General features: G+C 45.4%; 1 protein-coding gene across 2 annotated transcripts in view; it reads left to right on the top strand.

Moving 5' to 3' along the window:
• Nucleotides 1-1,178: 1,178 nt before the first annotated feature.
• The window catches only part of RREB1 (ras responsive element binding protein 1), a 170,535-nt gene continuing 144,310 nt past the window's right edge, over nt 1,179-27,403 (top strand). For both annotated transcript variants that reach the window (XM_082347692.1, XM_082347689.1), the window contains exon 1: nt 1,179-1,344. The gene's annotated coding sequence lies outside the window, so the exon portion shown is untranslated. The remainder of the gene's footprint in view (nt 1,345-27,403) is intronic.

Here is a 27,403-nt window from a genome sequence, read left to right as displayed (position 1 = left end):
ACCCCTTTGCCTCTCAAGAGCCCCACACCCTGGGGCTTCCCTGGCGGTCCAGGGGCTAAGACTCCGCGCTCCCAATGCAGGGGACCCCCGGGTTCCATCCCTGGTCAGGGAACAAATCCCACATGCAGCAACTAAGACCCGGCACAGCCAAAAAAAAAAAAAAAAAAAAGCCCGACACCCTGAAGTGACTCAATTTCCTAACCCACGATTAAAATCCCTAGCACTTCCCAAGCAATAGGTTTGGGCGTAAAGCATCAGTAACTCCACAGTGAGTCAGATGAAGTTTGTGAGTGCTGGGGGGAGGTTGGAAGATTCGTAAATCGGCTTCCAGAGGAAGGGGGAGGCGCTGGGCCGGGCTCTGCAGGCTCCCAGTGCAGGAGTGCAAGGGCCCGACACATGTCAGCCCGTTTCCATCCTTCCCCATCTTGCCAATCCGCCTCCGGAGGGGGTGCGGGCAGCGCTTCGGGGCCGGGGTGTCCCACCCCAGGCTGGCCCAGGCGCTCCATCTTCCCCTGATGCCCAAGTTCAGCCCCTCCGAATGCCTGAACCGGACGAGTCCATCTTTCTGGACGCGAAGTTGGGGCTTTCCCCAGGCCTCCGGGCTGGCAGGACCGGCAGGGGCCTCGCGCCGTCCTTCGGGACCGGAACAAACAGCCGCTGACCCCGGGAGGCCCGGGTCACCTTCACCCTCGCCTTGCCCTCCACCTCGCAGCCCTCTCCCCTCCGGGGGCCGGTCTCCACCGCTGGCCTCCCTCCGGGCGGGAGGGACACTTGTGCGAGCTCGGCCGCGCTTCCCGGGGCGCCGCATCCGCCGCCGAGATGCTGGCAGCCCGGGACGGCCCCGCGCGGCCCTCTCCTTATTTATCCACCCGGCAGTTTCCATGGCTCCGCCGCCATCCTCCGCCCCCTTCCCGGCGCACAGTCCGGCGGCGGGCGCGACGGGCCCGGTGGGGGCGGCGGGGGGCGTGCGCGGCGCCGGGACCGGGCGGCGCTCCCCAGTCTTACCCCCGGGGCGGCCGGGCCACTTCTGCAGCCCGGGCCCGGCCCCCGGCCCGCTCGCCTGCGCCCCGATCTGCTCCCCGCCGGGCCCGTCGCCGGGGCCCCAGGCGCAGCGCAGCCCCCGGCCCGGCCGGCGGCGCGGGGGAGGGGCGCGGCGCAGGCAAAGTTGCTGAGTTGCTTTGCACGCTCAGAAGTTGCAGCTGAGACGGCAGCTTCCCGCCCCCTTCCTGGACTCGCCGACTCGAAACACACACCCCACCCGTCACCACCCGCTACCTGCCCTCGCCCCCGCCGCCCCGGCCCGGACTCGGCAGCATCCCCGCCCGGCGCCCGCCAGGAGCCCAGGTTTCCAGCGGAGTCGGGCTGGGGGCGGGCGCACCCCACCTCCCCGCTCAGTCCGAGGGAGGGGGAAGCGGGAGGGGGGAGAGGGCGGGTAGGATCCCCTCCAGCCGATGGCCGCGCGGCCGGGGCGCTTTCGCACTTTGCAAAGCTGAGCAGCTGGGTAGGGGTCGCCCCCCGACCCCCGCGCCCTCCCCGGGCGAAGCGGGGTTTGCAGAGCGAGAACCGGGCAGTGTTCCCATCGCCTCCCGCGGGGGTTTTCGCCAGGCAGGCGGGAGGGGCTCCGCTAGGGGCTGAGGTCGCCAACAGGTGCTCGCGAGCCCATGTGACGGGGGAGGGGCCGCGCAGGGGAAGCCGGGGTGGGGGTGGGGTGGGGTGGGGGCGGGCTCCCTCCCGGGCGGGCTCCCTCCCTCCTCCCTCCCTCCTCCCTCCTCCCTCCTTTCCTTCCCTCCTCCCCCTCCCTCCCGGTCCCCCGCGGAGCCCGACGCCGCGTGCACCCCGCCCGCGGCGGCCTAGGGAGAGCTCGCGGGTGGCTCTCGGGGCGCTGGTGCCCTCGCGGCCTGCCCGGGAGGAGGAGGAAGAGGAGGGGGAGGGAGGGGATGCGAAAGTGGGTCAGGAATGTAACTGGACGCTGCGCACCCGCACGCACCTCCTCCCCCGCCCCCGTGCCGGCAGCGGCGGCCCGCGCAAGCCTTGGAAAGCGAGTCTCTTGCCGTTGTGGTTCCCCAGCATTATCGGTGGACGGTTACCAGGGGATCCCGAGGGATGTGTTTCCCTGTGACCCTTTGGGAAGAAAAACTTAGTTGCCTCAGTAACCGAGCTTGGCTTGGATGCGAGGATGCAGTGAATGTTCTAGGTGAGCCTGGCGGTGCGGAGGCTGCAGTTGCACTAGGGAGTGGATTCACTTTTCTCATTACTGAACCAAGACGTGAAAGGAAAGCTGGCGAGGAGGCGGGATTTTGCCCTGCTTCGTGTTTGTTTGTTTGTTTGTTTTTCTACCGTCTCAGAGAACATAAATTCAACGTTTTCGCGTTCGAGTTTGAGTCTTCCCAAATGCAGGCCCGGGCTGCCATAAGTTTACCAAAGTTCTTAACAAACGCTCACTTTGAAGTTGGTATCTTCGAGTCGGAAGAAGCAGGGGACAGGGACAGTGACAGTTTTGTATTTGAGGAAGGCCTGAGAAACAAACATGGAAAGGCCTTTATTAAAAGGAGAAGAAAAGCAGCGCAAAACCCCCCAAACTCAGCCCTCCTCAAAGCAGGAGAAGTGAGAACAGTCCAGTTAGTTCCCTCCAGACCCCAGTGGCACCTCACACCCCAAGCATGTGATTAGGAGAGGGAGGATCCAGATTTTAAAGCGATGGGCTTTGGGTTTGGATGCTGGTGACACGAGCAGAGTCAAGGAAAAAAATAACAGTAAACAATGAGACTGCGAAGCATTGCAGCCCAAACCCTTCTTGAGCACCCTTCCAGAGAGTTGTCGCATTTTTCCTTCTGCTGGTTTTGTCCAGGAGACCTCAGTTACAGAGTGCAGGCTAGGGCTGCGGAACCAAGGCCCAGAAAGCCATGAAGCTTCAGGCTCCGAAGAAACTGCTAGAGTTTTGCTCAAGAAGCCAGAAGGGGTGTGTTATCCTCTAGAGAGATCCTAAGGGTTAGCCGAAAAGCTAGCTGACTTAGCAGTTCATGTCAATTTCTGTTTCCAAAGCAACCCTAGATAAAGAAAACTAAATTGAGATGCATTTTGCATTAAAGAGTCTATATTCATAGGAAGCAAAAACTGGTCCTTTGAATTTCGGTAAATTGAATCATAGTCTACATTTATATATAAAAGAGGGGGTTATTTTGTGATGAAAACTTTTGTGGAGATCTCACCATCCCTAGTCTATTTTTATTTTATTTTTTAACTTTGCTGTGTTTTCTCAGTAAAATGGGAATAAGAATAATAATGCGTGATCTGCTTTGGGGTAGTAGACTGGACTTTTTCTATTACTTTCTAGATAGAGGATCTTCAGTTCAACTGGCAAGAGTCTTTATTTTCGCTTATGGTGTTTTCCTGAACTGTACAACAGCTGAAGCTGGAAACGGACCAATTCCATACGCTGGATAGTCTTGCATTTGAATGAAAATGGCAGAGTTATGCATAACTTTCCTGGAAACTTGAAAAAAAATGAAGACGTTCATGATCTTAGATTTGGTCACCCTGTTAGGGAGCATGATTTCCTTCTGTGTGAGATAATGAGACTTTCAAATCTTGGTTCAAACCAGCATTGTTGCTATAGAAATGAATTGAAAATTTAAGTAGAAAATGAAGTGGCAGACTTCCTTTTTCCTCCCATCCCTTCTCCCCACGCCTCAATTTCTTCTGCATTCATGAAACATTTCTGTATAGGGTGATCTTCACTTTAGTTATAAATCAGATTTATAAAGCAAGTTAAATTAAGGAATAAATATCTGTTCAGAAAGGATTAACAATAGAGTCCTTAATATTGTGTGTTCTTGTATATTTAAAACATGTGTTACATAATTCGGGGGGCACTTTTCAAGAAATCGCCTATGTGTAGCAGGTTTTCACATAGATTATTTTGGACCATGCATTTGTAACCGTTTACTCACTGCTACCCCCAAAATATTTTTTTCAGTGAACATGTGCTTTAAACATTTTAGCCACCTATTTTGTCTAGAACCGTGTTAAGCACTGTGGAGATTACACAGTGGAGAGAGGCATGTTCATGTTCCTAAAAAGACTGAGTCTAATATGTTTTAGTTGGGGGTGGTTACAGCTAGATGATAAATATAAGAAGTTTAACAGTTTAGGAGTTAAATGAAGACACCAGGAAAAAATATGTGCCTATATGCATAAGAAGAGATGATGGATTCATAGATGAAAGTTAAAATGAGTTGAGAAGTAGAATGAGAGATTAAAAACATTCTTTTCCTTCTATTTATTCTCTGAAATATTAGCAGTGAACCTGTATTGCTTCTGTGTAAGAATGAGGGTTTGCTCTTTTTTAGGGAGATGTTGCCAGACAGCTAGTGTACAATTGACTATCAATGAAAAGTCAGTCGCTAAGCGCTCAGGAACTTCCAGGGAGGGGCAGAGGGCAGAGGGTGAAAGGGAAGGTAAAAGCAAACCCTTACTTAGCAAAGGCTCAGATGTGGCAGTGCTGGGCGTGTCCTGGGAGGGTAGCTGTGAGGTGGCAGCCATCAGGAAGTGCTCCCGAGGGAGTTGGTAGAACTTGAACTTAGGCGATACAGGGTGTACACGATTTTAATAGCTAGAGAAAGAAAGACATTCCTAGTGGTAGAAGGAAGATAAGCCGCGAGGCAGGAAGTTGCAGGGGTACATTTGGGGAATTTGAATGGGTCAACTTTGCTATTGGAGATGGATCAAGTATGAAATTTGTCATTTGAATGATAGGTTTAGGGACAGACCAGTTAGGGACCTTGAATGCCTGGGCCTGGACAAGGGTTGTATCAGTGGGACTTGGTTGGAAGGCGATGCTTGGAGAGTTATTTATTTTCTTTTAAACATTTATTTATCTTATTTATTTATTTTTGGCTGCATGGGGTCTTCGTTGCTGTGCGCGGGCTTTCTCTAGTTGCGGCGAGCGGGGTCTACTCTTTATTGCGGTGCCTGGGCTTCTCATGGCAGTGGCTTCTCTTGTTGTGGAGCACGGGCTCTAGGCGCGTGAGCTTCAGTAGTTGTGACGTGCGGGCTCAGTAGTTGTGTCTCACGGGCTCTAGAGCACAGGCTCAGTAGTTGTGGTGCCCGGGCTTAGTTGCTCTGAGCTGAGGCATGTGGGATCTTCCCAGACCAGGGCTCGAACCTGTGTCCCCTGCATTGGCAGGCGGATTCTTAACCACTGCGCCACCAGGGAAGTCCCGTGAGTTTTTATAAACGGAAAATTGACAGTACTTTATAGTGTTTGGATGTGACCTGAAGCATCCAAGGTGACTGCGGATTTAAATCTAGATGCCTTGGCAGGTGCTACTATCAACAGAAATTGGAGCAGGAAACCAGTGTTTAAGGTAAATTGAAGGGTTGATTTCAGAAGTGGAATTGGAAGCCGTGATTGGCAGCTGGGTTTAGGTGATTTAGGGAAGATGGATGGGTCTTGGCTGAAAGTAGAGATGTGAGTCATCTACATAGAAGTAAGTGATTATTGGTCCTAAATTTGAACTTGGTGGCAAAGGACGAATTTTAGGGTACATGCATGATTAGAATTTGTATATATACCTATATACATATGTATACATTCCAAACTTCTCCTGGGAATTCCCTGGTGGTACAAGTTCAATCCCTGGTGGGGGAACTAAGATCCCTCAGGCCGTGCAGCAAAAAAAAAAAAAAAAAAAAAAAAAAGATTCTCCTCCTTCCTTGTAAAGCACAAGAAGGTAGTCATTCCTGAGGCTTTAGTTAGAGCCAATCTACTGAATCAGCATTGTGGTAACCCAAGTACTTTACCCAGTAGCTCCCAAACCCGGCTCAACAGATTAAGGGGTCCCTCCCCATAGGCACTGAATCAGAATCTCCTGGGCTGGTAGGCTGTGTGTTATATAAGCATTACAGGCCACTCTGATACAGATTCCTCTTGGGGAACCAGTGCCTCCGTCAGTTTGTTCTACAATCTGAGACCTCCCCGGAGCCTCCCCTCTCTGAGATCTCCCCAGAGCCTCCCGTCTCTCCCCAGGAGAGCAAGAGTTCTTCCTTTTCACATGTTGGTTTCAACCTGTTCTTGTGCTTTTGTATCTGATGGACAGCCATTGATAGGCAATGCTGCAAGTTGTTTTTATATCCAGAGGACCTGCTGCTTTCCAAATTTAGCACGGGTTTGGAAGCCTGGATGGGTGTGTCAGAAGAGCTCTGCCCTGCTAGGTAGGAAGGAGGTTTGGGGTTGAAGCGCTGTGTTCGGGGCTGACTCACACTCCGTCCATCGAAGTATGTCGAGATGATGCAATAAACCGGGCCCTGGGCAGACCCCTTCCTGTACCTTTGGATATGCAGACCCCGGGCATGGTATTTGGCAATATTCTCGGGAGGAGACTATTTGGCTGATCTTCTTCAAGGGAGCTGAGTAGTCAGAGGTAAGGCAGGGCAAGCTGTAAGCTCTAAACAGCAGTCTAGAGTTTAGAGAGAACCAGTCCAGTTTAGAGAGAATGGATAGTCAGAAATTCAGGGTTGGACTTCTAAAAGATGATGACCGTTCACACCTTTTTCAAGGAATACTTGTCTATCTGTGTATCTCATTGCTTTATTGTCACAAAAAACAAATGTCTGTCCTTTTGAGCAGCAGCAAGCATTTTGTCACTTTCAGTTAACCAGATGCTGATTATCCGGCTGCAAGTTGTCATTTGCTCTTTTTTTTCCTTTCCTGTTTGTAAGCTATAAAGAGACAAATTCTCACGTCCGTGTTATTACATGTCTGGTGGGCTAGCAGGCAGACACTAATGATTAAAATTGATGGTGGAGGTCGGAGGAGTAGCGTCCTCTCCCTGCAGAAGCCAAAGGTGGGGCTTTTTTCTCGTTGACTTTTTACTTTACCCCTACCAAACAACAGTAGAAAATGATGGAATCAGGGTTGTTGTTTTTTTTTAAATTGTGGTAAAGTACATATCGCACGAAATGGACCATCTTCAGCAATTTTAAGTGTGCAGTTCAGTACTGTTAAGTACATTCACGTTGTTATGCAATGGAATCTAGGCCTTGAACTTCATTTAGAATATAAGGGAGTATTCTAAAAATATCAGAAAATGAAACCCAAGGTACCCAAGAAACTGTGAGTGAGAGAGGATGGTATAAAATGCAGACCCTTAGAGCACTCATGTGAGAGGTGAGAGATGGCAGGTAGATGGATGGCCCATCTGCGGGATGGGCTTGCCCGAGAACATCCTTTTCAGCAGCTATTTGTGAAGTTAGAGTACAGGGGGAAAAAAGGCAATTTTGTGCTTGAGATTTCTTTAAGAAGCCAGAAATTGGGCTAGCATCTTTTTTTCTTTAATTTTTAAAAATTTTATTGAAATATAGTTGACGTACAATGTTGTATTAATTTCTTCTGTATAGCAAAGTGACTCAGTTATACATATATGTATTTTTTTTTCATATTCTTTTCCATTATGGCTAGCATCTTGATACACAGATTTTAAAGTCTTCTTGAAGCTCTGAGTGTAAAATGAAAGAGCTAAAATGAGAATTTACAGAATCTAATTTACACAATTTCCTAGGGTCTCCAGAGTTTGTTTTGTGTACTCTGTGGCGTGTATAGAGTTTTGTACACGTTTTGCATTCTCTTGATGCACACTGAGGGGTAGGTAATATTTACTGCTGGTGTCCTAGTTTTCCTAGTGGCATGTATCTTATAATCATTTATGAAAATATGGGTATTAACAGCCAAAAAACTTCTAAATGAGCAAGAACCTCTAAATTTATCAGCATGTCAATGATCACATGGTTAAATAGAACGATTTTAAGGTTAAATAGGTAAGATTCACAAGAAAGACTAGAGACATTATTGCTGTTCACTTTTTTCCCCCATTAGAAAATTTATTTTCACAACCCCTTACTGTTTGCACTCATTCATAATACCCACAAAACAGGTTTCAAGCTGCTCAGTCCAACAGGATGTCAGCTGCAGTTCCAAAGACGCTGTGGATTCGTATTTTACCAAAGGAGAGATGCTTTCATTTCTCTCTCACAGCTTTGGGAATTTATGGCTTGTTTAACAACCCTCCATTTAAAAAGTGCTGCTGAATTTGAGAAAACTTACAGAATGGCTCTGAGTTTATCTTATTCCAAACTGCTTTAGTAAACTTTTGCTTATCAGTCCTGTGAAGATGTGTTAAAAACCAGCTTGGCAACTTTTTTTTCATATAGCATGCTGGAGGGCCTTGAGAAAAGAGTTTTGAAACAATACCAGCATTGGAACTAAAACGGAACGCTTTTAAACAAGAATCCTCATATGTTTCTCTGCGTTTGGAGGACTCATCTTTTAAAAGCCAAGATTTCATAGTAGGACTGAATTACCAGTGGAAGGTTTTCCTACAGTAGCAATAACAGGCAAAGGCAATTAGAATTTCACGAAGAACTTGGAAGATGGTTTCTTTTGTATGGATACCTACATATTCACAATCCTGCACCCACGCATGACACCAATATAATTTACTGAATTCTGTTTAGAAGCAGTCTTTTTTTTTTTTTTTTTTAATTATTTATTTATTTTTGGCTGCATTGGGTTTTCGTTGCTGCGCGCAGGCTATTCTCTAGCTGCGGCTAGGGGGGGCTACTCTTCGTTGCGGTGCGCGGGCTTCTCATTGCGGTGGCTTCTCTTGTTGCGGAGCACGGGCTCCAGGCGCGTGGGCTTCCGTAGTTGTGGCACACGGGCTCAGTAGTTGTGGCTCGCGGGCTCTAGAGCGCAGGCTCAGTAGTTGTGACGCACGGGCTGAGTTGCTCCGCGGCATGTGGGATCTTCCCGGACCAGAGATCGAACCTGTGTTCCCTGCCAATGCAGGCGGATTCTTAACCACTGCGCCACCAGGGAAGTCCTAGAAGCAGTCTTTATGTAGATTTTTGAATACTTTGCACTCTGATGGTATTGAAATACAGATTTCAGACGAGAGCTCTTTCTAAAGGATTACTTTGAGAGTCACGGAGCTATTTTTTATAAGGTACAGTCACTCGAGAGATTTGAAGGATATGAATCAACAGTTTTGCATTGCAGTTTTAGAGCATGTTTGTCCTTGAAGCCATGAGCTTCAGCTGATTTGCCAAAGGAAAGCAGCAGTTAATTCATGTTGCTCCGTCATTAATCTACAGAAAATGAAAGTTCAGATGGTCCTGGGAGTCTAACATATCTCAATTTTGAGTTTTCTTTTAAGGCTGAGTTCTTACATTTTACTAGAAAAATAGTCCAGCTTTTAAAGTAAACAATCCAGCAATCGACAGGTGCCTGTCTTACGGTGAAACCGTGCGATGCTGAATGTAGGACATTTCTGTGCTGTGTGTTAGTGCAGAACCAAGTTGCTCCATCACCGTGCCCTTCGCGCTGTCATTTCTGTGTTGAACACGGCCTTCAGCCTCCTGAAACGTCAGCCGAGGCCTCAAACTCGTGTGTGTTTTCCTTTTGATGACCTTAGTTCTGGGCCAGCCTCGTATTTTGACACATCAAGCATAGGTAGTAGAGTTGCTTCGTGATGTTGAGCTGTTCATCTTTTTATTATTTCCTGTCGCTTTTCCCCATAATTGATCCTTTTGAGCCCAAGGCGGGGGGATAGTGATGAAAATGACTTTGAAAACAGCTTTAAAAAGGAGTATTTTATATTGGACTTGGGGCTTACCTGAGACGGTAAAACAATGGAAAAAGCACAGTCTGCTTTGTAAGGCAGAACCTCAGCCCTCACACCGAGTGAGCTAGATTCGAATGGATGCTTTGCAGGAGAAGTGAAGAGGGTTTTCCTGGTGTTTTTGCAGTGACTCAGACGTGCAAGTGTGTGGAGTGAGGGATGGCGAGAACTCACAGGTGGTTTGCATTTAGTTCTATGCCAAGGCTACAGAATGAGGTCCTCTTTCCTTTGGAATTAAAAATACAATTCTTAAAAAAAAAAAAAAATACAATTCTTTTTGAGCTGTAGGCTTTCTCGTATATTTTCTCCCCAATATTCCCTCTATCCCACATTCAATTCACTAATTCTTGCTTTGGCTTTGGAAGCTCTGCCTCTACCCAGCCCTGGCGCATGCCAGGTCACCCACTGGAATTTGAGAAGAAAATATTAGCACCTCAATTGTATTTTTAGCTTGTCCTTTTTTTTTTAGTTTGTTAAAATTGTGGTAAAAAAGATATAACATAAGATTTGCTATCATGATCATTTTTAAGTGTACAGTTCAGTGGTATTAATTACATTCACAATGTTGTGCAACCATTTCTAAAATTTGTCACCACCCCAAACAGAAACCTGCACCCATTAAGTAACAACTCCCCACATCCATCGTCACTCTCTAATCTACTTTGTCTCGTATGCCTGTTCTAGATATTTCTTATGAGTGGAATCATACAATGTATGTCCTTTGGGGTCCGGCTTATTTTTTTGCAAAATATTTTCAAAGCTCATCTATGCTATATCATGTGTTAGTACTTCATTTCTTTTTATGTCTGAATAATATCCTATTATATTGTCTGTGTATAGTACATTTTGTTTATCTGTTCATCAGTTGATGGATGTTTGGGTTGTTTCCACACTGGCTATTTTGAATAATGCTGCTGTGAACATGGGCATAAAAGTGTCAGTGGAAATCCCTGTGTTCAGTTCTTTTGCGTATATGTTGAATATTTACCTAACACTGGAATTGCTGGGTCATGTGGTAGCTCCATGTTTAACATTTTGAAGAACTGCCAAACTGTTCTCCCCAGTGGCTGTACCAATTTATATTCCCAATAGCAATATACGAGGCTTCCAATTTCTCCACATCTTTCCCAGCCCTTGTTATTTTCCATTTTTTTTTTATAGCCACCCCATTGGATCTGAAGCGGTATCTTGTGGCTTTGATTTCCATTTCCGCGATGACTAATGATACTGAGCATCTTTTCATGTGCTTATTGGTCAGTAGTATGTTTTCTTTAGAGAAATGTCTATTAAGTCCTTTGCATTGTGCATTCTTGTGTGTTTCATAATGCCTAAGAGTAGTATACAGTTTATAAATCAAAATATACATATGCTAGGATATATGCAAAGTGTTTTTTAAAGATGGGGGATGTACTTTTTGAAAGTCCATTGTTATGGACTATAAAAATGATTTGTTTTATTTCTTAGTGCCTAACCTTAGCAGGAAAATACTGATGAAAATTCCTAAGCTTTCTAGGGGATGGGGTGGGGGGGGGGAGCGGAATCTTATTTGGTCAAATGTAATGTGTTTACTGGAGCCTCCATATGAAACTAACCACAGGGTCCCAAGAATATCTTTTGGGATGTTTTCTTTCCGTACTTACGAAAGTAAATCTCCTTGGATGGTTTTCAAGTTAGACTTAGCTATGCTCAATCCTATTTTGTGGTTAATAATGGCATTTCAGGGTTCTAGCGTATCTTCTTAAGAGATGGAAATGGTTTTTCATGCTATGTCACATAGGGGAGCCAGAAGGCATAGAATGAATCTAAAGGAAGAGGCTTAGCTCTAAAATAATAATGATGATGATGATGATGATGATGATGATAATACTTATTATGTCATTTATAAAACTAATTTGATTGTATAAAGAGATTAGCTTTGGGGGGATTGAACTGGCCTATTTAATGACCCAGTAAAAGCATTTTAGGCCTTGGATTTTTTTAAAAAAACAGATTGGTTTTCCCATTGTTGTTCTATTCTCTGAAAGTAAACTTTGTGCAGTTACCCTAAAATGCCAACTTTTATCAAGGGCGTGACATCACCATCCTAGCACATCTTGGTGTATTTCTTGGAAAGTGTCCACACTGGCGGGCGTTTTCCAAATAAAACATTTGTTTCAGTAAACAAGTGTTTTACCCAGCAGCCCAAGTGGAGAATTTTAAAACCAGTGTTTGTTTTGCAAGCAAACATTTTGTTTCAATCCTTGCAGCTAAACAAGTGGGTAAGATTTAAGTGGGCTCCTGTTAAAAACAAATGCAGACCATTTTCAGAAAACTTCAGCTGAGCAGAAATCTATTTGCTGTTAGAGTGTGAGTTTAGACATTCAGGGAAATAATTGGTACTTTCTGTAGAGTTCTGTACTTAGTTTCAGTCAGAGTGGAAAGTCTTAGGTCTGGGTAAAGGCTCTGAATTTTTTTTTTTAAGGCAAAAGATGAAGAAATATAAAAGAATCATTAAAAGTATTAGTTTTGCATATTTAAATTTTATAGCTTGCCTTTGAAATGTGACTAAACCATCATCAGGTATTTGCTCTGCATTTGTTACCTCTTTTCTAATTATTTTGATGGTAATTCCTCCAATGTGTCATAGAATCCAACATCCATGTTCATTATCAGCCTTCATCTTTTGACTTTTATAAAAATGGTAGTATAATCAGACTTTGGTGAGATGTTATTACTTTTACTTAGGGTTCCTTGTAATTGAACATTCTTTCTGTCTTTGATGGACTATCTTTTGGAATACGTCTTTGAATTTTTTACATTTGAAAGTTTGCTTGTGATGTGCTTTTCTTTTTAAAAAACAGGCCTCTTTCCTAATCAGGACATAGGCGGTGTTGCACCTTCTTAAGAGGATAATCAGAAATTATGATATATAGCATATATGCAGAAGAGTATTAAAAAAAAATATATATATATATATGTTTTAATTAGCAAGTGGACATGCATGTAACCCCCATCCAGATTCAGCAATAGGACATGACCTTAGAATGTTCTCCGCTTTAAAACCACCTTCCTCTTCCGTCCATAGGAAGTTTACAGCTGTGTAGGTATCCTTAAATGACATCATTTAGTTTTGCAAGTGTTTGGTGTATATTACATTTTACTTTTTTGTTTTCATCAACGATATAATCACAAGACTTAGCCACGCTGATGCCTGGACCTGTGGTTCAGTCGTTGTCATTGTCTGGGGTTCCTGTCCTGTTGATGGCCATTTGAACTGTTTCCAGCTTTTGGCTCCTACGACAAAGGCTGTCAAGAACATTATATATATATATATATATATATATATATATATATATATACATATATATATATATATATATATATACATATATATATATATATATATATATATATATATATATATATGGCTTCTAGTACAGTTGTGCAGAAGTTTTTCTAGGGTGCATGTGGTGTGGTGTGAGCGGTGGATTGTTGGGTCGCAGGGGGTTTGTATTTTTAACTTTACTGTAACTCCAGCCTATTTTCCGAAGTGCTTGGTTCAGTTTGTGCTCCTTCTAACAACGATTGGGAGTTCTTACTGCCGCACATGTTCACCAGAACTTGGTATCGTTAGATTTTGTCATTTCTGCCGGTCTGATGAATATGAAATGGTGTCGTATTGTGGTTTTAATTTTCTTTTCCCCGATTAATAATAAGGCTTATTGGACATTTTGATACTCTTTTTTCTTAAGTGCTTTCCCATTTTTCCATGGATTGTCTTTTTCTTACTAATTTGTAGGCTTCCTTTATATATTTTGGATTGAGTCTCTAGTTGATTATACGTGTTGCAAATAACGTCTTCCACTTTGACTTGTCTTATTATTCCATTTATGATGCCTTTGGATGCTCACAAACTCTTAATTTTAATATTATTAGATTTATCAATTTTTTCCTTTATGGTCAATACTTTTCTTTCTTTCTTCCTTCCTTCCTTCCTGCCTGCCTGCCTTCCTTTCTCTCTTTCTTTTTGGCTGCGTTGGGTCTTTGTTGCTGCACGCGGGCTTTCTCTAGTTGCGGTGAGCGGGGGCTACTCTTCGTTGTGGTGCGCGGGCTTCTCATTGCAGTGGCTTCTCTTGTTGCGGAGCACGGGCTCTAGGCGCGTGGGCTTCCGTAGTTGTGGCACACGGGCTCAGTAGTTGTGGCTCATGGGCTCTAGAGCGCAGGCTCAGTAGTTGTGGCGCACGGGTTTAGTTGCTCTGCGGCATGTGGGATCCTCCCGGACCAGGGCTCAAACCCATGCCCCCTGCGTTGGCAGGCAGACTCCTGACCACTGTTCCACCAGGGAAGTCCCTTCTATCTTGTTTAAGAAATTCTTCCCTCTCCCAGGTTCATGAAGCTATTCTCCTGTATTCTTTAGAGTTGTGCCTTTCACATGTGATTTTATTGTATTTTATTTATCTGAAACTGATTTTTGTGAATGTTCTAAGGTAGGAGACTATTTTCATTTTTTGTCTATTTAGGCACCGTTTGTCTGTTTATTTATGTATCCACATAACCTGGAATACTTACCACCTGTGTCATCAACCACGTGGCCATTTGTGCTATGTCTGTTTCCGTGCTCTCTACTCAATTCCACTGGTCTCTTTGTCGATCCCTTAATTATCACAGCCTCACAGTGAGTCCTGATGCCTGGGAGGGCATGTGCTTCCATTAAGCATGTCTTGGTGTTCTTGGCTTTTTGCCCTTCTATATAAATTTTAGAAACAGAACAAATTCCCTAACAGAACCTGTTGGAGTTATTATTAGGACTGCACTGAATTTGTAGGCCTGACATGTTCACCACATCGAAAGGCGGGGTGTAGTCTTTAAAGAATGGTGCCCAAAATAACAAACCATAAAAAAAAAAAAAAGGCGCCCAACTTCCTGTATTCAGATCCCGACCCCACTCTTCACTGGCCACGTGGCCCTGCAGAAGCTCCGTGAGCCTCAGTTTCCTTATTTGTAAAATAGGGATCATAATAGTACCTACCTTACAGGATAATTGAGAGGATTAAATGACTAAATGTGTTGCATATAGTGTGTGGAGGGTGCTTAAAATACTGTCTGGCACATAGTCAGTACATGTTATATAAGTATTATACATGAACACTGATTTCTTCATGCTTATTTATATCATTTTCACTGTCCCAAGAAAGTTTTATAATTTTCTGTATAAAACCATATATAATATGTAAAAAATACATTGCTGCATATACATATAACATACAGAAATATGTGTAATAATATTCCTGGGAACCTTAACCATTTTGATGCTATTGTAAATGGTATTTTAAAAGTTTTTTGGGGGGTGTACCGTATTATTGTGTTTTTCTTTAGTATGTTTTGTGAGCTGATTATGATTATCTTTGATGAAGAATTATTAAGTGCCCGTGTTGCATAAGATACTTCTTGGAGCAGACAAGAAATGTGGACACTTCCATCTGGGTGACTGCCATCACACTTGGTTTCATGGGATTGAACATTTTCCCATTTGGCGTAATTTTAAACGGTTGTATCCTATTGACATCTGTTGTGGAAACCTATGTGAGAGTTTTGGCAGCCTGGTTCTTTTTATCTTGCATATCAGGCTGCTTTCAGTTCGTTATTTCTTTTCAATTTATGAACTCATTCTAGTGCCATACTTGATCGCGCGCTTGAGATCGCGCATTTTATTTCCAATGCTCTTCCTTTCCCCGAAATTCTGTCCTAAAGATGCCACACCCTTTGAGATTGGAGTCACAGCTTCACACCTCGACTTGCATCCACTATAAGTGACAATCCTCTGGGTGAAAACTCACATTGTTCCTTTGCCGTTCGTTTGTCACACGTGTCACACACGTCTCTGAGGAGTTATCATTTTTTAAAGAAGAAAGGAAAGGGAAAAGAATATGCATATGTATATGTATCTCTCTCTCTGTGTATAGGTTCCCCTCAACTTGTCTGCCTCTGGTTTCAGTTCTCACCCCTCTGGTCACGTGGCAGTTCTGCCCCACGTGGGAGGTGAAGCCCCAAGCTCTGTATGATTTCATTTTGTGTCGCAGAAGGCAGAAACTCAAAGTGAAACCAACGAGAAAACCAATGTGTTCTTAATGGTTTTTACCCAAACCATAAATCCGTTTCTTGGAGGGAGAGGGGAATCACCCAACGTCTGATCCAGTTTCTCTAGCGTGTTCCAGGCAGTGTCTGTCGCTTCAGTGATTATCTGCTGGGACTCAGGGGGTTCATTGAAAATGCAGGTTCCTGGGCCTGATCTAGACCAAGGGAAGAAGACAAGCGGGGGGAGAAGAGGAGGCAGGGATTTGCATATTTTAAACGATTCCCTGGTGGTACTGACAGGCAGACGGGACCTAGTAACAATGCTGAAGGTGTGGTAGGCTCAGATTTTCTTCGATCACCTACCATTTAAAGGACAGTTTCAGAGAGGTTTAATATAGGATCGCTGACACCTCTTAGGTGCCACGCGTCAGGCCCTTTATGTTTAAACCTATGAGTAGACCACTATTATTAGCCCCATTTTACAGAAGAGGAAACGGAGGCGCAGAGAGGTTAAATAACTTGCCCAGAGTCAAACATCTGATGTGGAACTGTCATTTTCTTTGTGGATCCTCAAAGCAAAATCCTGCCCTTTGTTAATTACAAAATAAGCTGGACACTAGCAGAAATGGACCTAAAGGGTCTATTTGGATCTGAATTGTGCCTTGGTATTGTGTCCTGTGCCTTATAAATTATTCATTCCTTTAGCAAGTCCTTAGGAGCATTTAGAATCCCTGTGGCTTAGGTAGGGATTCCACAAAAGGAAGGCTTATACAGGAAATGAGAGTGTATCAGACAAACTCGTAACTTCTTAGCAGGTGCCCGAGGATAGATGAGAGGATGGTGGGGTGGAATAGAGGGGCTTCTGTCCATTGTTAACCTGTGCCAGGCTCTGTGCTGAGTGTTTACGGGTAATTTTTCATTTATCCCTCACAAGAACCCTGTTCATTGGCTTCTGTTGATCATTGACTGAACACACTTAGAGACACAAAGAAGCTCGCCCGTGGTCATACAGCGTCCAGGTTGTGATAGGAAGACAATGCCTGCCTCTCTCCAGAACCCGGCTTTGAGCCACTGTATGTTCTGCTTTTGACTATGCAATCAAATAGGATTTTCTGTTTTCTGGAGGAGAATTACTGTCCATCTGATAGTGACCCAGACAGTCTAGTCACTAAGATCACTCTGAGGTTTAAAGAGATCTTCTCAATGGCTTATGATGTCATTCATCATTTACTTGGCCTCCCCACTTTGCCCCCTGGTTCTGTTGCCCCTGCCTGGCCCGCCAGGTAAGAATCCTTCAGAGCTAATATGACGATGGCCAGGTTCATGGCCAATAACAAGATTGACAGATGTCTAGGGACTGGAGGAGGCCCAGAACTGGTTTTTTTGTTTGTTTGTTTGTTTAATTAATTTATTTATTTATGGCTGCGTTGGGTTTTCGTTGCTGTACACGGGCTTTCTCTAGTTGAGGCGAGCGGGGGCTACTCTTTGTTGCGGTGTGCGGGCTTCTCATTGTGGTGGCTTCTCTTGTTGCGGAGCACGGGCTCTAGGCGCACAGGCTTCAGTAGTTGTGGCGCATGGCCTTAGTTCCTCTGTGGCAGGTGGGATCTTCCCGGACCAGGGATCGAACCCACGTCCCCTGCATTGGCAAGCAGATTCTTAACCACTGTGCCACGAGGGAAGTCCCCCAGAACTGGTTTTTGAAGGAACATCCTAGCTTTGCCCATAAGTACACCATTTGCTTACCACTGTGCAGAGGCGGGTTGGCCTTCTGTGCTCTAAGCAGGCTCCTTAATTTTCATGAGAGGATGTTCAGTGTCTGGTATTGTGCCATATGCAGGTGAATCTATTTGTAGGGCGGGAATAGAGATGTAGTCGTAGAGAACGGACATGTGGACACAGGGGGAAAGGGAGGGTGGGACGAATTGGGAGATTAGGTTTGACATAAATGCACTACCATGTGTAAAATAGATAGCTAGTGGGAACCTGCTGTATAGCACAGGGAGCTCAGCTCGGTGCTCTGCGATGACCTAGATGGGTGGGATGGGGGAGGTGTGAGGGAGGTCCAAGAGGGTATACATATAGCTGATTCACTTCATTGTACAGCAGAAACTAACACCACATTGTAAAGCAATTTTATCCAATTAAAAAAAGAGAGAGAGAGAGAGGGAATTCAATATGATTATTTTTGAGCCACTTCAGAATTGTAGAGTGTTTGGTCATGAAGAAACCTTAGAAATCATCCAGCTCAATTTCTCCATCTTACTGAAAAGGGAAGGAAAAACCTGCACATTAAGAGATTTGTTCCAGGTAACTGGTTAGTGGCAAGTCTAGAACACAGTTACCGGCACCCAGCACAGTACCTTCCTTCCACCTCTTTGATCTGATTTTATGGCGGCACTGCCCTCATCAAGCTGAATCATGTCATGAATAAGCCCTAAGAATTTCAGAATTTCAACTTCAAAATGTTTCATATGGTAGGGCTTTCTGAGGACACGGGCTCAGTATTTGGGGCACGTGGGCTCAGTAGTTGAGCATGTGGCCACAGTAGTTGCAGCACGTTGGGCCCTAGAGCGTGTGGGCTTCAGTAGTTGAGGCACGCGGGCTCATTAGTTGTGGCTTGCGGGCTTAGTTGCTCCACAGCATGTGGGATCTTCCCAGACCAGGGGTCAAACCCACGTTGGCAGGCGGATTCTTAACCACTGCGCCACCAGGGAAGTCCCAATAGGGCTTTCTTTTTAAAGGCAGATTTACCTTCCTTATTATGTGTTATTTAGGCTAGTGATAAAATTATTTTATGTTTCTAAATGTACAATGGTGGATGATGAGAGAGACTCTTCTGAACTATTACCAGGCCTGCTGGAGAGCTTCACGTCCAGCAAAGTGGAAAATCTCCTTATGGATGTTCCATTTGCTTATACAGGTTTTCAATGGAGAGGAAGAAAACCTAACAAAAAGATAATAAAAGGAAGAGGTACGTATCGTTGTGAACGTCTTTATCACTTTTTAATCTTCTAGGCCCCCGACCTTATTATCGAGGCCCCAGACACACAGCTGTGGGTTGTACCCTCTGACCCAGTGTCCTTGGAGAATGGGCATGTGAGTGGAGGAGACCTAAGAAAGAATCTGTTCATTAAGTTTACTGTTTCATTCATTAAAAATAATCCCACGAGTGTGGACCAGTTAAGGCAGTAACATCAGGGCCCATGCTGTGACTCCTTGCCTTGTCTTCTGCTCTACTCCATACGAATTTTGTCACGTTGTCATTGTCACATTGACTTCACACTGAGATACACAAGAGCCCATGGCCTTTTTCTTTTCTTTTTAACATTTTGTTGAAGTGTAACGCGCTCACAGGAAAGTACACATAGTATAAAGGGACAGCTCCCTGAATTTTCACCGGATGAACCCACCCCCGAGAGCTTTTGAGTACCACAGGCCTGGTTTCATAATCTGGTGTCACCATTTACCATCTGTGTCACCTGGGGCAAATTATGGGACCTTTGTGCATCTTAGTTTTCTCACCTGGCGATTGCTTTTCATAGGTATTTGTGGAGAGTAAAGATAATATAGGTAACTTACCCAGGGTTGTTCTTCCTACCCTCTAATCCGAGGAGAGCCTCTGCAAACTAACACCTTCAAGGTGGGTTACGTGTGTGGTAGTTGGAAGTGTGTAATGTTAAGTAACCACTCACATGTATCCAGAAATGTAGTTGACAATATGGATCATAGAAAACAAATGACTGTGACTGATTTTGGCCCAATCTCTTCGAGGGCTCATTGGAGAAGCTTGGTTTGAAGTAGGTTAAAGTTTTACCCAGTTTACTTATTCATATATACCCCGCTTCATTCCAAAGAGGGATCATAGAAATATGCATAGTACAACAGTATTTAAAATAAATGAGGGAAAAATTAAAAAGAGAGGGGAAAAATAATTTAAAAACAAAAACAAAATATAAATGAATGAATGAATGAATGAGTGAATAAACAAGGAAATGAATCAAGGCTAAAGTAGAAATGTAAGCTAAAGCCTAGGGTGAGGTTGATACACAAAATAGTGTCACAAAATCCAGATCATTTGCTAGATGTGGGCCTCAGAGCTGGCTTTGGTCTGCTTAGCACAAAGCAAATAGGGGAAATGATTAATAATAAGACTCATAGGGCCCTTGTGATATGAAAACAAACCAGTTGTGCAGGAGAAACACGATTTTTTCTTTGGCACCAAGACCTTCCTTCTGTGGGTCTTCACAAAGAGAATTTGATGCAAAGTGGTGAGATGCCCTGTAATTGATCAGATCATCTGCTTTGTAATGCTGTGCCTTAGCCTCTGCCTCTCTGTATACAGGTGGCACAAAGCCAACGCCTACTTTAATAGAAACAGTTTTATAAATGACCATAAACTGATGAAATTCTATTCTCCAATTTATTTCAATGATACAATGAAAAGTCATACAGGCTGGTTACACGTAACAGAGAAATCCACTTGTGAAGTTTCTAAACCTACCAAGCAGCAGTGTGGTTTAAGCTGGATGAGACAAGAAGAAGTTTCGACTATTCTTCTAAAGAAGGCTCTGAGGAGGAAGCATGATTCTGAGGATGTGCGTGGGAAAAAGGGACTAGGAGAAACTGAAGTGAAGGGGGCTTTCTCGGTGTGAGCTGCAGTCTGAGAGCCAGTACAGGCCTGGGCCTGCAGGACTTGACTTTGGGGAGAGGAAAAATATGCTTCATTGAAAAAATTATAGTTCCTCACCACTGAGGAGCAGGTCTGGGGGAAGGATAAAGAGGTCAGTTTGGGGTAGGTCGGGTTTGCAGCACCCCTCCTTGGGAAGTTATATTTTACAGACACACACACACACACTCAGATATATATCCTTGTCATTATGTTAAGTAGAGTATCCGGCAGATTCCAGCCAAATGAAGGCATATACACAGAGGCAAATGATGAAACATTGGGTTTAGTTTTGAAATTTGAAATTCAGATGTTTGTCAAATAAAACCACCCTTAATGGTAGCAGCAAATAGGGTGTTTTCTTGCCATCACTGGTAAAACAGTGGGTCTCAAAGTCTAGTTTGGAACCTTAGGAATCCCTGATGTCCTCTCCATGGGTCCATGAGGTCAAAACTATTTTTATAACAATAATAAGGTTGACTTTTTTCACTCTTTTTCTCTCTGGACTTAGCCAGAGGATACGTGACGTGTGATATCACAACAGACCGCAGAGGGACTTCCCTGGTGGCGCAGTGGTTAAGACTCCACACTCCCAATGCAGGGGGCCTGGGTTCGATCCCTGGTCAGGGAGCCAGATCCCACATGCATGCCGCAACTAAGAGTTCGCATGCTGCAACTAAGGAGCCCACCTGCCGCGACTAAGACCCAGCGCAACCAAATAAATAAATAAATAAATATTTTAAAAACCCAAAAAACAAAAAACAGACTGCAGAGACCCCCAGCACCTTCTAAATCCAGGCATTAAAAGAGATTTGCAAAAATGTAAAGCTATGTATTCTTCTCATTAAATTTTTTTTTGGAACACAGTTATTTTTCATAAAAATATGGTATTTATACTGATGTGATGGATTTGTCATTATTTTAGATAATAAATTTATGCTCGGTTTTAATTTCTAACATGGAAAATACCGACAGCTGTAAACCTACATAAACAAAAGCTCTTTGGTTAAAATTTAAAATCAATAATTTTAAGACCAAAAAGTTTGAGAACCCCTGTATTAGGAGTATTTTTACCATAGACATTTTTTTTTTTTTTACCGTGCCGTGCAGCATGCGGGATCTCAGTTTCCCAACCAGGGATCAAGCCCGTGCCTCCTGCATTGGGAGCGCAGAGTCTTAACCGCTGGATGGCCAGGGAAGTCCCTACCATAGACTTTTGATACCAGGCACTAATAATGGTACACAAAGAGGTGTATACCTCACTGCCTGGACACAAACCTGCAAGTAAATACACAGAATTGTTCCAAGTGGTGTTGACATCTCCGCTTTATCAGCGTGTTCCTACCACAGAAATTTAGTTAGCACTGGGATGATGGCAATTAATAAAACAAACAAGGTCTCTACCCTCATGGAACTGATTTTTAATAGAAGTGTGTCGAGAAATCAGGATCGTTAAGGATTTGCAGCATACCAGAGGTCAGTGTATACTGCCACTCTGGAATTGGTAGAAAGTGAACCTCTGAAGGAAGGAATATCACCGCTGTGGGCAAGGCCCTGTGCTGCGTGCTTGTGTGTTACTTAACTTTACCGCAGTCTTATATGGTACGTATCATCATGTGTCTTTATGAGTGCAGACACTGAAACTCAGAGAGGTTAGATCGTTTGTCTACGTTGTCAGTTGATAAGAGGTAGAACCAGGGTTTGTGCATTTTTGTAGCACCTTTGCTTTAGGTAGTCTTTCTCTTTTAAGGAAACAGTAGATTTGCCCTTTCTCTCTCCCCACATCCACGCTGGAGGAAGGGCCTGGCCTTGCCATACTCTTGCAGTGCGTCTCGTGTACCACGTTCTCGCACAGATGCGGAGAGTAGTGGTGAGGAAACCTTCACATCCAGGTTGGGAATCTTCCACTGCGGTAGCATCCAGGTGCATCGGGCTGACATTATCTACGAAGGGGTTTCAGACAGTGTGGAACTGGCCGAGCCCACCCAGAGGATACTAGACACCAATACAGTAACCACAGCAAGACCTGTTTCCTAGTACCCTCTTTCTGCACAGCCAGTTAAGATTTCAAATCACTTCTTTCTTTGCCAGGACAGATTATTGCTTAAGTGTCTCCTAGAGGTGACCTTTCTGGGCCTGTAAATGGTTTAATTTGGACCCTGGTAGGTGTGCTGGGCCGAATCTAGGGGGCACCTTTGGATTCAAAGCCAGTTTCGGCCACTTGGGTTTTCGTGGCAGCCGCCATGGTAGGTATTTCTGGTCCCAGAGGAGCTTCCTCTGACCTATGTGATGTACCACCCCCTCGCCCTTCTACCCTCCCAGAGAACCTTCTCCATCAACTGCCAGAAAGGCCTGTGACCTGTGGTCAGAGCCCAGCATAGTGACTGCTTGGTGTATCAGCCTCTCCGGAAAGCAGTCTAAAAACCTGTGCACGATTCTGGAATCTTTCAGATGCCTCAGGGACTGGAAATAAGTCTCTTCTAAATGGAGAGCACACTTGCATACACACCCACAAATAGTCTTCAATCAGGATGGAATCAGGGCCTCTGCTGGCCAGATTTTTGAGTTGCATTTTAACTCCGCTCATGTCGCGCTATAATTTGAAACACCCATTGTCCATGCAGCCGACGAAGCCTGCAGAGGTAGCGGGTCGTGGCAGGCTGTGCGTGGGAAACAACGTTGATCATCTATCTGAATTCAAAACATGCATTTTGACCAGTTGCCTCTGGGTGGTTTCTTCTCTTGAAAAACGACTTGCTTTAGTTAGCTGGCCGGCGAAGCCCTCTCACTGTGCAAGGACTTCTCACATTCCCCTCTTTCCCGGGCCTGCTTCTCCCAGCGTTGCAGAGCCTCAGCCGTCTCGGCCTCCACCTCTTGCCCAGCTTATCAGCCGTCCTTAACCTTTGTCCTGTTATCTTGGTGGAGCTGTGGTGCACTCGTGGTGCAGCAGGAAAACAGTACCTCTGTGCTCAGAACAGTGGTCCTCCAACCCGCTGGTAACTCTTTCCACCGTGGTTTAAATCAGGGGCCATGGGACTTCCCTGGAGGTCCAGTGGTTAAAGACTCCGCGCTTTCAGCGCAGGGGGTGCGGGTTCGATCCCTGATCGGGGAACTAAGATCCCACATGCTGCACAGTGCGGCCAAAAAATAAAAAATCTAAAAAAAGAAAAAGAAAGGAAGGAAGGAAGGAAGGGGAGAAAGAAAAAAGAAAGAAAGGAAGGAAGGAAGGAAAGAGAAAGAAATCAGGGCCCTTCCCCAGCTTTCTCGATGTCTTGGTTTGCCTTTGGGGAAAGAAGGAAGAGCCATTCCAGTTGGGTGTTTACAGCTGAGGGTGTTTTCAGCTGGCATCTTGGAAGATGGTTTGCCAGCTTCTCCCTGGCAACACCTGGCGTTTCTTAGTCCTGTTACTTCCCATCCTCAAGGCAAGGCACGCAGACAGGGAGAGTGGCCTTCAGCAGATCGGGGCAGTTCAGAGTTGTCTGAACACAGCGACTTTGATTTGTTGGTCTGTTTTAACTTCAGCCCCTTTAAAGAGAGTCCGAATCCTTATTTCAAGTAGAGCCAAGCCAGTCAGAGGGACCCCACCGGTGTGATTTCGGGACCCGCAGTGATAAAGCGGGGACTTTGGGGTGAGACAGGCTCACTGAGACCTTGGGAGATTCAAGCCCTGCTAACCCTCCCTTCTGCAAAATGGGGGCAGGTGTCTGCCTCCGGGGTGGTGGCAAACGTTAGATGCGATCCTGTAGGCAAACCACGTGGCTCAAGATGGAGTCAAGGCTCTCGGGACACATTAACTTTGGTTTGTCTCCAGCTTCATGATCCAGACCTGTTTCCAGTGCAAGCTTTTGTAGCTCTGAAGCTCACTACAATCAGCATTAAAGCAGTAAAGCTAAGGGGAGCCTGTCTGGGGGGGTATCCTCAGCTGCTGGGGAAATGGAAGGGAAGAGAACAGAGGCGAGGACAAGCCATGCTTCCAGCAACTTGAGTCACGAGGAGAACTTTGAGAGGCTGGAGCCAGAGGGGAAGCAGGGGGAGGCTGGGGAGGATCTGCATGTGTCTGCACTCCCGCCTGTGACCGCTGAGGTGCTTTCTCCTCTTTCCCCGATGTCTTCTACCACCGGACAGGCGGCCATCAGGCCGCTGGGCAATCTGCATCCGGGCCCTACCTCCCGATGATGCAGCAGCTGCTGGTGGTGCCTGCACGGCCACGTGGCCTTGTCAAGTGCCTTCTGGCTGCTGTGAGCATCCGGGAGGGCTTTCAGATTTCAAGAAGTGAGAATACTCAGCTCTGGGAGGCGGTGGGGGGATGGGGCCTGAATGCCAGTCCCGGTTTCACGTAGCTTTGGACCTTCAGCCAGTCACTCTCTGACCCCAGTCTCCTCACATGCATGAGGATTGTGAGTTATGTGTGCACATGCATAGACCAGACCCTCCAGGCCCTGAGATCCTCCCCACGGGGACCGAATGCACTTGAAACCAGCTCTCCAGGCCTCCTCCTCGGAGGCAGTACCACCTGCCAGGATTAGCACCTGGGGCGCGGTCCCTAGCTACCAGCACCTCTCCAGCCCCCATGCAGCTTTGAGAAATCGTCATTTGGGGACCGTGTTCTACATACCCGCGACCAAGTTTGCTGGAACAACTAAGCAGTTCCCAGCACAGCCCAGTGACCCCACTGCTTCCCACGCAGCCCAGCCTTCCTCAGCCTCTACCTTGAACCTGCTTCTCTTCTGCGACTCTGTCTGAGAGCTAGAAACTCATCAATGAATCTTTCATTTTCAGTGTGCTCTTCCTGAATGAGTCGTCACTTGGGTTTTTTTCTAACTTTGCTCTCTGATCTCAAGGGCCACATCTGACAGAATGCTTGTGTTTAAAAAAAGGAGGGGGTGTGTTTTTTTTTTTCAACATCTTTCTCTATTAATCAGATGACTCTGGTTTACCCTAAATGCCTTACACAGGACTCATTTAGAAGGCAAGATGCTGTTTGTGAGAAAGTGAAAGTAGCTGATAATCCTTTTTTTATATGTGAAAAAACTGACAAGCCATTTAAACCTTTTTCCTCCTGGTAACTTACAACAAAATCAGCCAAGGGACTTGAATTTTTGTCACTTTTGATTTTTCCCTCCTTGTGCCCAGGATAACGATGTCATAGGAGCTTTTAGGTACCACACTCCTGCTCAACTCTTTAGGTAAGAGGAATAATTGGCTTTCTCCTTGAAAGGAGGGCAGTACGGGCTGTGTCTGAGCTATTCTCTTGCAAATCCCCCTGGGTACTTAACGGTAAAGTCTGACTAGCTTCTAGTCTGCGACTCTTCTCGCTTTCCTTTGAACAGGGGCAGTGAGTTGCTCTTTTTCTGCCCAGCCCTCACGCTGAAAAAATCCAGTAGGTGGCCAAAGAGTCTTTAGAAGACTGAAGACAGAGCCATTGGACCAGGTTTTAAAAAGAAAACTGTGCTTGGAGCTTTGTCCAGAGAACAATGCAGGAGGAGCTGAATGGGACCCTGGCTTGGGGACAGGTGACTTAAATTAGGCAAGTTACAAATTGACATGTCTGACTATGGCTAAATGAAGTTCTCAAAATAATCCCCAAACCTGGCACTCGGATAGTTGAAGCGGGTCCTCAGAGCAGAGGTCTCGGCCAGCCTTGTTTCAGCCTCTAATTTATGATGTGGTGGCATCCCTTGTAGCCCCACCCGGGAGCCCCTCCGGAAGGCTTGCTCTGCGGGACACGGACGGACTCTGCCAGCACCCAGGGAGCCCAACCCCGGGAGCCCCGCGGGTTGAGAACTTTGCCCTTTGTAAACGCCTTTTGTAAAAAATTCTGAGTTGCGGAGATGGCGATAAGGAAATTGCTCTGCAGTTTTATGGTGCCAGCACTCGGTTTCCTGTGGTTTCCCATGTGCCGCTTTGATTCGAGTCCTGCAAGGCCTGAGAAGCGAGTGTGACCCCACCCTCTGTCACCTGTCCAGGGTCTGGCTCGTGTACGTCCCATTTCCCCAGCCACAGGTGTGTGCTGTGTCCCGGGGGATGTTCCCAGGAGCAATCTGCATCCTTGAATAAAAGATTCACTGAAAGTGACTGGTGCCTTTAGCATTTGTGTGGCGATCGTCTTTGTAGATATAGTGGTAAAACAGACGTTACATATAATTTACCATTTTAGCTGTTTTTGGGTGTACAGTTCAGCGGCATTAAGTGCATTCACACTGTTGTGCAACTATCACCTCCATCCTCTCCAGAACTTTTTCATCTTCCCAAACAGAAACTCTGTACCCATTAAACACCAACCCCCCCCCCCCCCGGCAACCCCTGTTCTACTTTCTGCCTCTATGGATTTGTCTCTGTAGGGACATCATGTAAGTGGAGTCATCCAGTATTTGTCCTTTTGTGACCGGCTTATTTCACTCAGCATAATGTTTTCAAGGTTCACCTATGCTGTAGCCTGTGTCAGTACTTCATTCCTTTTTAAGACTGAATGGCATTGTACATACAGACCACATTTTGTTTATCCATTCATCATCTGTGAACACTTGGGTTGCTTCCACTTGTTGGCTATTGTGAATAATGGGTGTCCAAATATGTTTGAGATTCTGCTTTCAATTCTTTAGGGTATAGATGCAGAAGTGGAATTGCTGGATCATAGGGGTAATTCTATTTTTAATTTTTTGAGGAACTGCCATACTGTTTTTCCATAGAGGCTCTTCTATTTTGCATTCCCACCAGCAGTGCACAAGGGTTCCATTTTCTCCACACCCTTGCTGACTGTTGTTGTTTTCTGGCTTTTTGGTACTAGGCCTCCTAATGGGTGTGGGGTGGTGTCCCATGGTGGTTTGGGACAGTGGTGGTTTTAGTATTGGTGTTTGGTGGCGTGCAGAGCTGAACACCCCACCCCCACCCCCCGGCTGTGTTTCTGTGCGATGGAACAGACTCGAGGAGAAGGCCGCTTACCTTTCCCCGTTGCCTGGGGTCTAGATCTGAGCCCTTGCTCTGGTCTGCTCTAGCTAAGCCCTGCGGC

This window comes from Balaenoptera borealis, assembly GCF_965194805.1.
Source record: "Balaenoptera borealis genome assembly, chromosome: 12".
Taxonomy (NCBI): domain Eukaryota; kingdom Metazoa; phylum Chordata; class Mammalia; order Artiodactyla; family Balaenopteridae; genus Balaenoptera; species Balaenoptera borealis.
This window is presented reverse-complemented; position numbering and strand designations above follow the sequence as displayed.